Source organism: Vipera berus (genome assembly GCF_964194415.1).
Source record: "Vipera berus genome assembly, chromosome: 2".
NCBI lineage: Eukaryota > Metazoa > Chordata > Lepidosauria > Squamata > Viperidae > Vipera > Vipera berus.
The window spans coordinates 151671845-151684702 of NC_138203.1; positions in this window are offsets into that span (position 1 = coordinate 151671845).

Consider the following 12858-nt stretch of genomic DNA (forward strand, 5'->3'; position numbering starts at 1 on the left):
TGCTTGGATTTTCTCAAGAAACCGAGGAAAATGAACACTTGACTTGGAAGTTCTTCAAGCTACAGAGAAGACTTGGGCCACAAAAGTGCAGGATGCTAATGCTGCCCAGTCCAGGCCAAGGCCAATTGTCTTATTGGGCAGAAGAACAATATTTAGAGCAAAGGTGGGGAACTATGGCTCCTTTATGACTTGTGGACCTCAACTCCCAGAATTCCTGAGCCAGCATGGCTCAGGAATTCTGGAAGTCCACAAGTCATAAAGGAGCCATAGTTCCCCACCCCTGATTTAGAAGTTAGGAGCTTCTCTGAATGTTCTGCTGCCAAAGCTTTGAGGTTATCCAGCTGTTGCTGAGCCCCAAGTGACCCAGTGGTTCTTCAGCATTCCTTCATGCAACTGAGTCCACACTGCTTCCCCACAGCCTCTGGCCTCTGTCCCCAGTCTGGCAGCTCGACTTCTGCCTGTGGAACCTGACCATGACCTCAAACTAGATCCAAAGTGGAGTAGTTAAATTTAACTTCGGACAGACAACTTTGGGGTATCTTGCCTCTGTATTGAAATGACTGGTATGGCCTTGCTCCTGTGACTGTAGATGTAGATTTCCATCCAGGCTTGGGCATAATGTATGGAAAATCCTGAATTTTGCCAGACTTGAGATTTCTTGAAGTGTAGCACTGTCAGTAGCACTATTCACCTTCCAGCAGTCGGATGCCTGATAGAGATCACTCTTGACTGATTCCAGGCAGCTCATTGTGTGATAAAATCTAAAGTTGGAGAGGAAGAGGCACCCTCTAAACAGAAGAGAACTACTACTTCACTATGTACTTGCAACCATGGGTTCCACTATACATACCTATAAGCACTAGTTCTACTGCACTGTGTGTTTACAAGAATTCTGTATTTGGAAACATGGCCTTGAATTCAGCAAATGCATCACACCCGGCTCTGTGAGAAAGGAATACGTACAGAGATACACAACCACACATACCCCAACAAGACACTGAGCAACTGTGCAGCTTTATACATATTACAGAATTCAGCCCCACTGCATTTTAGTTCCTGGTGTAAGAAGCCAAAATGACAATTCTATTGACATGAAGCCGTTTTCAATCAATGATTGAGTTCTTGAATTATATTAAGATAGGGTTTGTTCAACCATGGTTTATTGAAGAAATCACAGTTGTTCTCACACTGGGCTCTTATGCCAAAATCAGAGAATTCTGACCATTTCCTATCAGAGGCATTCCTAGAGCTTGATATAAATCAGGGGTCTTCAAACTTGGCAGCTTTAAGACTTGTGGAATTCAATTCCCAGAATTCCTCAGCCAGCACGGCTGGCTGAGGAACTCTGGGAGTTGAAGTCCACAAGTTTTAAAGCTGCCAAGTTTGAAGATCCCTGATATATAAATCAATACAGATAGTTTTCAACTTATGACCACAATTTGAACTGGAACTTCCCTTGCTAAGCAAGGCAGTTGTTAAGTGAATTGTGCCCAGTTTTACAACCTTTTTTGCCACAATTGTTAAATGAGTCTGGCTTCCTCACTGATTTAGCCTGTTGGAAGCCAGCTGGGAAGGTCACAAACGGAGATTGCATGACCCAAGGACCCTGCAGTTGTCAAATACATGCTAGTGGCTGAGCACCAGAATTTTGATTGCATGACCATAGGGATGATGTGATGGTTGTGAGAAAACCAGTTGCAAGTCATTCTTTTGTCCCATTATGTTGCTAAATGAATGGTTGCAAGTTGAGGATTACTTGTTGCACTTACAAAATGTAAAAGAATTTTTAGTCACAAGTCTGTGCTTTGTAATTTTCCTTTTCCAAATCTATCCTAATCAGCACTTAGAGGGAGATTTAACCACTTGCATTCTTGCAAAACCTCTTAGATTAATGTGGCCTATTGGGATTCTTCCCTCCAATTAACAATAGCAATAGACTTATATACCACTTCACAGTGCTTTACAGCCCTCTCTAAGCAGTTTACAGAGTCAGTATATTCCCCCCAACAATCTGGCTCCTCATTTGACCAACCTCAGAAGGAGGGAAGGCTGAGTCAACCTTGAGCCAGTCAGGATTGAACTGCTGGCAGTGAGCTGAATTAGCCCGTAATACGGCATTCTAATCACTGTGCCACCATGGCTCTTTTTAAACGTAAATTAAAACTTTACCTTGGGGAAGTAAAATGTAGGCAGCTGGAACTCTTTGAAGGAGAAATTGTAGCATAGCATCTAGAATCTGTTCTCTAGAAAGACCATCTTCCCGTTACTGTAGTTGGGTTGGCATGTTGTTACCCCCAAAGCCACCTGTTTTGCCTTTTTTTTTAAAGCTACCTTCAGAAACTGGGCATGCTCACCCTCTTCTGCTAAGTTCACTTGTCCTTGTTTTCGACCAACGACACCTAATAAGCAGCAAATTAATTGGCTGTTTGGCAGACCAGGGGTTGAAGAGGCTTATGCAGCATCTTAGTGTTAATTAACTTAAAGGACCCCCACCCCATCTGTTACCTGCCAAGTGGAGACCAACTGTTTTGCTTGGTCAAAGAAATACATGCTTAGCTGGGGGTTTGTGGACTCTTGGCAAAGCCTTTTCCACTAATCTCAGTCAGTACATCTGGGAATAAGCCAGGTTTACAAATCCACTGCCTTTCCATTTTTCACCCTAGGCCTAGCCCAAGGAAAGTAGCCAGTTTTTCCTCAGGGTCTTTCGGGGTGTGCACTTATTGACTGCCTGAAGACCAGATATCAGTAAGTAGAGCTTTCAAGGTTTTGACTAGTATTGTCCTAACAAAGCTTTGTGATGGAGGGGTGGCCTGGGGGTGGTGGGGGAGGGAAAATATCATGGCAGGTTCCACACATCATGCTGTATGGAAGCAAAATTTGTTTTTCTCCTGAGAGGGAACCCTAATCCCCATCAGTCTCTAGCTTTAAGATAAAGTTGCAGACCACCTGCTTTCATTAAGAGAGATTTGTAACAGCAGAGCTGAGTTGTTTTGAGCAAATACAACATGCTCTCAGGTGGTGTCCCTTTTCCTGACAGCAAATTGCTGTAACAGTTCTCCTTTGCAAAGTTGAGGGGGAACACCGTGATTGTACAGTAATTAATAATAATAATAATAATAATAATAAAGTTGGAAGGGACCTTGGAGGTCATCTAGTCCAACCCCCTGCTCAGGCCTTGTCTATAAAATATCTTTGGTGCCATTTGGGGAAATTTAAACGGTAGCTTGACTGTAATGCCAGGCATAAAAGCATGCAGGTGATGCAGAAAAACTGGATCAAGCCTCTCCGTATCAAACTCAGTGTTGTGTACTGAGTTCTTCACGCAGGAAAGGAGACGAGGCAAGTTAGTTCAACAAAGCTCATGGTTTATTGCTTGCAGGATCTGAACTGAGAATTAGGCTGCAGCTTGCAGCAATATATAGCCTGGCCCCTAGGCGGCAGCCAATAGGTTTAAAGCAACCCATTGCCGCCTAGGGGCAGCCAATAGCAGCACTGGAGACCTGGAGTCTGGGTTGCTGGAGAGCCGTTAGCTGCTCCAGCTTACCACGTGGTGTTCCCATTGAGCCCAATACATAACACCCCTCCCCTCTTAGATCAGAAAAACATCATAACAATAATTGGCAAATAGTACAAGTTACAAGACTTAACATCATAGCATTTTTTGTAAAACAGTACAAGTTACATTAGAGCAGGGGTGTCAAACTGCCGGCCCACAGGCCGGATGCATTGCACTGAAACCGTGCCCACCCCATTGCCGGCAATGGGGAAAAATCTCCGATACGTCGTGCGACGTCTTGTGACGTCGTGAGTTTGACATGTCTGCATTAGAGCATCAGTTAGCCAGAATGAATAGACTTCCATTATAGCACACAAGACAGTTAACATCATAGCTCCAATACTGTTTCAGTACAGTGACAAGTTACAGTACAGACAACTTTATAGTTCCTTTATTTTACAACATAATCAGCTAGATAAGAAGGAGGCTTGCGTGCCCTTGTGGAACACCTTGGGGTTCCAGTCACTTTCTAGTCTACCAACTTACCCATCGGGCCAGGTAGACCAATGTCTCTTGATGCACTTGAGTCAGAGGAATTAGATGCTCTCTGGCTGGCCTCTCCAGGTTGGCCCACCCCAGAGTCATACTGATCAGCAGAGTTGGCACAGCGGTTGTTAAAGTCTGGTTGGCTTGCTCCTTCAGGGGGTCCATGTTGCACTTCTGGACTCTCCTCCTCTACGCCCAGTTCCTCATTGCTTAAGAAGGAAGAGTCTTGAGAGTCCATGTACGGGCTGGCTTGGCTGCCAGCTTGGGGACTTTGGGAGGGACTTATGACACAGTCCTTGCTTAGTGGCCGTTCTGGAAACCATTTTCTGAGTTGATCAATGTGGCGTCTGACAACTCGCCCTCCCTCCAGCTCCACTTCGTAAGAAAGGGGACCAGATGATTTGGTAATTTTACCAGGAACCCACAGATTCCCATGTCCATAGTTTCTGGCCCATACCCAATCGCCCCCTTGCAGCCCCCTTGGGGGTTTTGGTTGAGAGGCTTCTGCTGCCACTCTATCTGGATGCAACCTGTACAGTTTAGTGATCAATCGCCTCCCCCAACGAAGTTCTGCAGGATTTTTGCCTGTAGCAGTGCAGGGCGTAGAATGTTGGCAGAGTAAAAAATCTGCCAGTCTGTGATGCCAGTCACCTGTTACGATGTGTTTGAGTGATTCCTTCGTGGTCCTCACCTTCGTTCAGCTTGACCATTAGAGGATGGGTGAAAAGGGGCAGATGTTGCATGTCTGATAAGATTTGCTCTTAGGAAGGCCTGAAATTCAGCAGCAGTGAATTGGGCCCCATTGTCTGAAACTAAGACATCTGGCAACCCATGTGTGGCAAAGAGTTTTCTCACCACCTGGATGGTCCTAGCAGTAGTCATGTTTGCAACTGGGATTACTTCCAGCCATTTGCAGTGGCTGTCCACCACTATGAGGAAGTGCTGTCCCTGAAAGGGCCCAGTGTAGTCTATATGAATTCTAGACCAGGGAGTGTGCATTTCTTCCCACCTGTGAACTGGGGCATGTGGCATCTCAGGTCTAGATTGCTGGCATGTATAACAACCATGTACCTGTGCCTCAATGTCCTTGTCAAGGCCAGGCCACCAAAGCTAGCTTCTTGCTAAAGCTTTCATTCTGACAATGCCTGGATGGCCCTCATGTAATGACTGTAAAACCCTGTCTCTCAGTGAAGAGGGGATTATGACTCTGTTTCCCCATAAGATGCAACCCTTGTGAGGTGATAGCTCATGTCTTCTGACAAAATAACTCTGAAACTCAGAGCCTGGGCTTTTATCCAACCACCCCGTGTGTACCCATGAAAGCACTCTACTAAGTGTTCTATCTGTAGCTGTTTCTGCAGCCATGTCCCCAGTATGGAGGGGAAATTCTGGTAGGTCCTGAATGGACAGAATTCTGGCCGCAGGGGCCGGGTCTGGTTCCGTTAGTGGCATTGGAAGTCTGCTGAGGCCATCAGCATGGCCCATTTCTTTACCAGGTTTGTGAACCAATTTAAACATGTATGCAGATAAGAAAATAGACCATCTCAACATTCTTGGGGAAAGTATGTGGGGGGTTTGTTTGTCTGTTGTGAAGAGTCACAACAGTGGTTTGTGGTCTGTAAAGACCGTGAAGTCCCTGCCATATAAATAGTCATGGAATTTTTTTATTCCAGCTACAATGGCTAGGGCCTCTTTGTCAATTTGAGCGTAGTTACGCTCAGCAGAGGACAGTGTCCTTGAATAAAATGCAATAGGGACTTGTGTTCCATTCTTTTCTAAATGACTCAAGACTGCCCCCACCCCATACAAAGATGCATCACATGCTAAACAGACTGGTTTAGACTCCCTAAAATGAGTTACAGTGGATTTAACTGACAATAGTGCCTTTAAGTCCTGGAAGCTTTTTTCATGAATGCTGGTCAATTTCCATGGAGCTTTCTTATCTAAGAGCCTGTGAAGAGGCTCTGCCAATGCAGCCTTGTTAGGCACGAAGGCATGGTAGAAGTTGAGGAGGCCCAAGAATGCTTGTAGCTCTCCTTTGGATTTAGGACTAGGAGCCAATTGAATGGCCTTCACTTTGGATTCAGCAGGGTGAATACCGTTAGCATCAATTCGAAATCCTAGAAATTCCATTGAAGGAACCGCAATACTACATTTACTCTTCTTTAATTTGAGGCCTGCTTCTCGAAGCCTCTGTAAGACAGCCCTGAGCCTGCTGGCTAACACTTCTGTAGATTCTCCAGCAATAAGTACATCATCAAAATAAGGGCAAACACCCTGAATGCCTTTAAATGTGCGTTCCATGATTTCCTGAAAAATGCCTGGAGCAACGCTAACTCCAAATTGTAAACGCTTTACTTTGAAAGCCCCCCTGTGAGTCACGATCATCTGAGCGATGGCTGTGGCCTCATCAACTGGCAGTTGCTGATAGGCCTGTGCTAAATCTAATTTAATGAAAATAGTGCCCCCTTGCAAAGAAGCTAAAATGTGGTTCACCACTGGAACAGGGTAAGCGTGTTGTTTAAGGGCTTTGTTAATTGTACATTTATAGTCTGCACATATTCTGATTTCTCTGTTGGCCTTAAGTGGAGTGACTATAGGAGTTTCCCACTCCCCACCATCAACTGGTTGTAAAACGCCCTGTTCTACAAGCTTGTCTATTTCTGAGTCAATTTTATGTTTGAGGGCAAAAGGGACCCTTCAAGGCTTAACCCCAATGGGAACTAAGTTGGGATCTAGCTTGAATGAGGTAGGCGGGCCTGTGTATGTTCCTAGGGCTGAATCAAAAACGTCTGCAAAGTCCTCGCAAACTGATGAAAGGTTTGCAGCTTGTGTCTGGTTGATACCAGTTATTTGAATGCCTAAAGCATCAAACCAATCGAGTTCTACGAGACTCGTTCTCTGGCCCCCTACTACTGTGACATCCAGTTGCCCATAAAACCCCTTAAAATTTACGGCCAAGGTGGCTTCCCCCTTAACTTTGACTTGAGCATTTTGAAAGTAAGTTAAAATTATGTCGGAGGGCCTTGGCTTGGCCCATTTTCTACTGTGACTGCATACGAAATTGAAGGTGTCCAGGGAAATAATGGAGACAGCAGAGCCAGAGTCCAACTCCATTTTACAAGGGACTCCTTGTAGTTCTACCTGCAGTTTGAGTTTAGGTTTGAGGGGACGTCGGGCCCTGGTGCGGCATACACTTCTACGGCTTCTACAAAACCCCACACTAAACGGACCCTGGGCCCCGGTACCTCTCCTGGTTGGATTTTCTGACTGGTGTTTGGGTGGCCGGTCCCTCTGGCGAGCTCTGCAAACCACTGCAATGTGGCCTGTTTTGCCGCAGGCCCTGCACGTGGCTGACCGGAATCTGCAATCAGCACATTGGTGGTTGCTGCCACAACCTTTACATCTAGGTAAGAGAACTGCCTTGTAAGTGTTCTCTTGCTGTTTGCTGCTGCGGTGCTGTGCTTCGGGTTGCTTGTGAAGCTTGTTGACTTCAGGATCTTCTTCCTCCGAAGATTCTTCTGAGCGTTTGGTGTCCTCATGGTGGACTGTTTCTTAGTGTTTCATCATTTTGGCAGGCTGGACTGTCTGGACTGCACCCCCAGTGGCTTCATCTGCCATTACTTCGTCTTGAGCTTCGATGAAGGTTAAATTCGGTCTGGCAAAAAGTCTTTGCTGGAGCGTTCGGTTCCATAGGCTGCAGATGAGCCGGTCTCGCAGTTGCTTCTCTATGTCGGAAAATTTACAGAGGCGTGCGGCCTGCCTCAAGGCCGTGATGTATTCTGATGCTGTTTCGCCGGGCTGCTGCATTCGCTGTCCAAACTTGAAACACCAAGCAATCACCGACATCTTTGGCTGGAAATGCTCTCCCAGCTTTTTCTTGAGGTCCACATAGGAAACTGACTCTAGCGGCATCGGGGTGAAGAGGTTTTCGGCCACGTTGAATGTATCTGGGCCGCACACACAGAGCAGCGTGGCGGCCTTCAGCCCATCTACTGCAACTTGGTTTGCCCAGAGGTAGTTTTCTACCTGGGACAAATAGGAAGGCCATCCCTCTGGATGCTTGACATCGCGTAGTCTTCCAACTTTCGGCATTCTGTCTTCAGCTGGTTCCTGTGGTTTTCAATCCTGCTTCTCCAAGGCCCAGGGTCTGAATCCGCTGAGCACGTGGTCGCTAGCGTGGCTTGCTAGCCAACTGTAGGTGGGGGAAATGCCTTTTCCCTCCAGGCGTGAGCTGCCTCTCCCTTAGTGAACTTCAGCTCTTTTGGAGATGCAGGATCCCACCTTCATTGCCAGTGTTGTGTAGTGAGTTCTTTGCGCAGGAAAGGAGACGAGGCAAGTGAGTTCAACAAAGCTCATGGTTTATTGCTTGCAGGATCTGAACTGAGAATTGGGCTGCAGCTTGCAGCAATTTATAGCCTGGCCCCTAGGTGGCAGCCAATAGGTTTAAAGCAACCCATTGCCACCTAGGGGCAGCCAATAGCAGCACTGGAGACCTGGAGTCTGGGTTGCTGGAGAGCCGCTCCAGCTTACCACGTGGTGTTACAATTGAACCCAATACATAACAGTCAGGATTCTTTAAGCTCCAATCTGCAAAATCTAGTACCTGAAGCTTGATTCTTACATGGAGATGATTCAATAGTTCAGGCCAAGAGTAGAGAGCTGTGCTTCCTAGGTCTGCTGGGAATTGTAGTTCACTATCGAAAGGCTGCTGGTACCCCATTGCTGGGTGATGGTTGAATACGAATGTAAAAAGCCTTCTCTGAGCAGAGATGGTTATATCTGGGCTTATCTAGCGTACAAGCCCACCCTTCAATGCTGGCCAAACCAAACTGCTGTTTTCCTCTCTTGAAAGTTTCAAAGTTTTGTTCCTTTATTGGAGAATATCTGCCTCTGCACTTAGGGCAAACACCTATGTGCACAGAACTGGACTGACAAAAGTGATGTCATTTATTATTTATTAAATTTGTTTGCCACCCATCTCATCACAAGGTTCTTCCATCAGAGAATTTTATTTTAATACTGGCAGAAGGGGTATATGCTGCACAGCTTCCAACCAAGGAATTTTGTCTGGTGGCATGGTCCAGGAGAAGAACCTTTTCTGCCATGGCTATTTTTGCCCTTTGGAACAGGGCTTTTCAAACTGTGGTACATTGGCACCTGGCAGGTGGTACGCGACTATCCTAGAAAAGTGGTAGTGGGGGAGGGGAATGAGCTGAACTGGTGGCAGCACCGCACAAGCCTGAGCAAGAGACGGCTGGAGCTGCAGGGCTGTCAGGACTCAGCGGAAGCGCCAGGATCAGCGCCTCTTTGGGGCTGTCAGGGCTCAGTGGAAGCACCAGGATCAGCGCCAGGCTCCAGCTGGAGCTCAGCACTGATCCTGGCACTTCTGCTGAGCCCAGGAGAAGCACCAATCAGCTGGAATGTTGCAGCATCTCCAGGTTCTTGTGATTTACATTCAGATGCTTAGCAACTGATTCATATTTATGACGGTCACTGTGTCCCAGGGTCATGTGAAGTGACCAAAACCTGCTGCCACTACCCAGCAGATGGGGGGAATAAAAACCAAACACCCACCCCACTCTCGCTTTCAATCCTCAACCTCAGACAGGAGGAAGAGCGCTGCCGGGCGGGCAGGCAGGCAGGTGTCTTGCTTGGCTGTGGCTTGGGGGGCACTTTTTTCAGTGCTATTGTAACTTCGAACAGTCACTAAGCAAACTGTTGTAAATCAAGGACTACCTGTACTTCATTACTTTTTTCCCTTTTTTTTGGTCATCAAGTTTTTGACACCTTGTTAGGCAACTGGTGGTAGTCGGATGTTGCCATATCCTAAAAGTGGTACAATGGGTGAAAAGGTTGAAAAGCCCTGATCTAGTAGGCATGCTCAATAGCTTGATGTGTACTATGTAACATTTCATAGCATCCCATAATATCCTTAGCATGATCTTGTTAATGCCCAGTTGCATATTCAGCAGGTGTGTTTTGCACATTATAATTAGTTTTTGAAGTTAATAAAGTTCAAACTTTTGTACAGACTTCAGCTGGTTTGAGCTGGTCCTTATCAGAATTTCACATTCTTGCTTGTTACTTCAAAGAACTAGAAATATTAATCAAAGGCCCTTCTAACTACTGAAAAGATCGCTCAAAGCCCCCGCCCCCACCGCTTCCATCAGCAGGTTGGCTTGGAGCCCTGCTGGGGGCATTTTATGTTGGAGGTGGCTGTTGGAGCAAGAGAGAAGACCCCACTTCTTGTACCACTTATGTACTTGCTTTCTAGTTTTAGCAACAAAAGTGGCTGAAGAGAACAGTGCCTGTAGGGAATCTGCAGGCGATGACCCAGGTAAGACAAGGCTATTGGGAGGTGGCTGTTGGTGGTTCCTACGCAATCATGAGCAGGAGCTGAAGTGGGGGAGAAGATTAAGTCTATAAATAGCACAAAGAAAACACTTGTACTAAGCAGGTGTTGCTGATATCAAAACACTCACCTGGCTCCATTGCCATAGTACTTGGACACCTGGCAGTTCTATTTACAGTACTGTAGTGTTAATTTAAAGGGCTACCAAATCTGGGCTGCAAAGCTCCAGATCCTGAGTCATCCAGATTTCCACAGGCTGGGAGCCCTACAAAAACAACCCACGAGTAAATTATTTTCCATCATCATACCAATAAAAGTTTCAGGTTTTAAGATGGAGCCTCCATAAGAGGGGGGGGTGAGGTGGAATAATTCATTTTATATGCTGGCAAATTAGTTGTTTCTTGTTATGTTCTGTGAGCAGTTCTAAAAATCTACCTGGTTTTTCAAATTAAATTTTTCATTCCATAGAAAACAATTTTTAGCAACATATATTAATCTAAACATTCTTGAAGTGCAGTGTAGTATGCATTATGATTACAGTTCCAATGCATCAGATTCTTAAAACTAGCATAATATAGTTTGTATTATTTAAATTCTTGATATGATACAGATTAATTGCAAATCAAATTTTCTTTGATGGATTTTAAAAAAACTGAATTAAAGCTATTTTATAGCTTCCTTACCATTTTGTTTCTAATTTGCCTCAGTGGAAAAACTGCCCCCTTTTTACTTTGAACAGGGGTCAGCAACATTAAGATGTGTGGACTTCAACTCCTAGAATCTGGAAATTGAACTCTACATATCTTCAAGTTGTCAAGATTGAGAAACACTGCACTACAGTACATAGTTACTACTATTGTTAGTGACAACCTGAGCAAAATTCTGAAGAGTTTTATAATATCATCCAACATTGCTGTGGCAATATTAAACCTGTCTACATTAATAATTTGCCTCATATTGCATTAAGTGCAAAAAGAAAGACGAGATGGTATAGCTATGGTTTATAGTTTTCCAACTGTGTTTCAGTTCTAACCAAAATTCCCTGATAAAACTGTTAGGCCCAGGAGGGAAGCTACTGTCTGGTGCCATTGGGATCCATTTATCTTTCTGAGCTAATAGCAGCTTGTCACTCATTGTGCAACCACAACCACAGAGTTGGAAACTTCTCCATTCTGTGCGCTTATTTGTATTTGCTTCCTGGTCCTAACCTAAAAGATTACTCTGAGAAATTCAAATGCCTTTCTTTGTAATGATACTTCAGCAACTTCTCAGAGTAAAGGAATGGAAAAATCGAGGCTCACCATTACTTGCTGAGTTTCAGACCCCATCATCCAGAGCTGTTAGTAGTGATGGCTGGGGCTGAAAGAATGCAGAAGATTAGAAGCTCCTAATGTCTGACATAAAGATATTACTGCATTTTTTTTTATTCAAAGCAACAAACATTTTAGCAACAGCTTGTTCTGTGGTTTAATAGTTTACATTAGGTTTTTCAAGCATTTGAATAACCTAATGAATTCAGGATATTACTGACATTTAAATTCTATATTAGTGGAGAAATATCCTAAATGATTTATTATTATAGTTCCCCTACCTTTATAAATTCCTTCTGCTTGAAAATCTGGAAAGTATACTTAAAGATCCTTTAAACTAGTCTCACTGAATTACAAAAAATTCTCAGCCAAGAATGTATTGAATACACAAAAATACAGTGAATTCACTTTATATACTGAATTCTCTCAAATGTTTGTCATCTTGGCCTCAAGAAGCTACATGGCATATATTTAAAAATAAAAAAAGCTTTATTTTTTAAAAATTAAAAAATAAAGCTATTCATTTACCAAATATTGAGATGAGACTGAGATTCAACTGGTGATACATTAGATAAGAAAATTAGTGGGGATATTAGATTGATATTAATATTTGCCATTTAGCTTCCACCTCAGCTGCTACCACCAGTGTCTTTTATAATCCATCCTTGTATGCCCATGTTGAGTTATCATATCTGCTTTAAGAAGAAAATAGCCACCTTTTTATCAGACATATGCATTCCAGTTTACTAAGGAGGGAAGGAATCATGGGCTAAAACCCTTAGTCTGCTGTACACTGCTATATGAAAGTTGGTACCTTTCCAAATTTTGCTTCCCCAGGACATGACATCATTTGTGTTCAGTTCTTGCTTCTCTTTTCTGGTTCTGCAGTGAGAGCTACACAGAACTGCTGATGGAATTTAAGGAAACATCTTGACCTTTTCACATAGGAAACAGAAAAAGCATCTTGCTCATAGGAAAGATTTTGTTTCACGTAGAAAACAAAATGGACATCTTGTTCTTAGACTTCCTTTTAACTGCTCAGTTTCTCTCTGTAAAATAGATGCACAAGAGAATTTGTCCTCAGTACTGAGAGGAAAGTGTACCTAATAGGATGTCTATGGAAATTCTTAGTCATCCAAGCCATGGTTGTC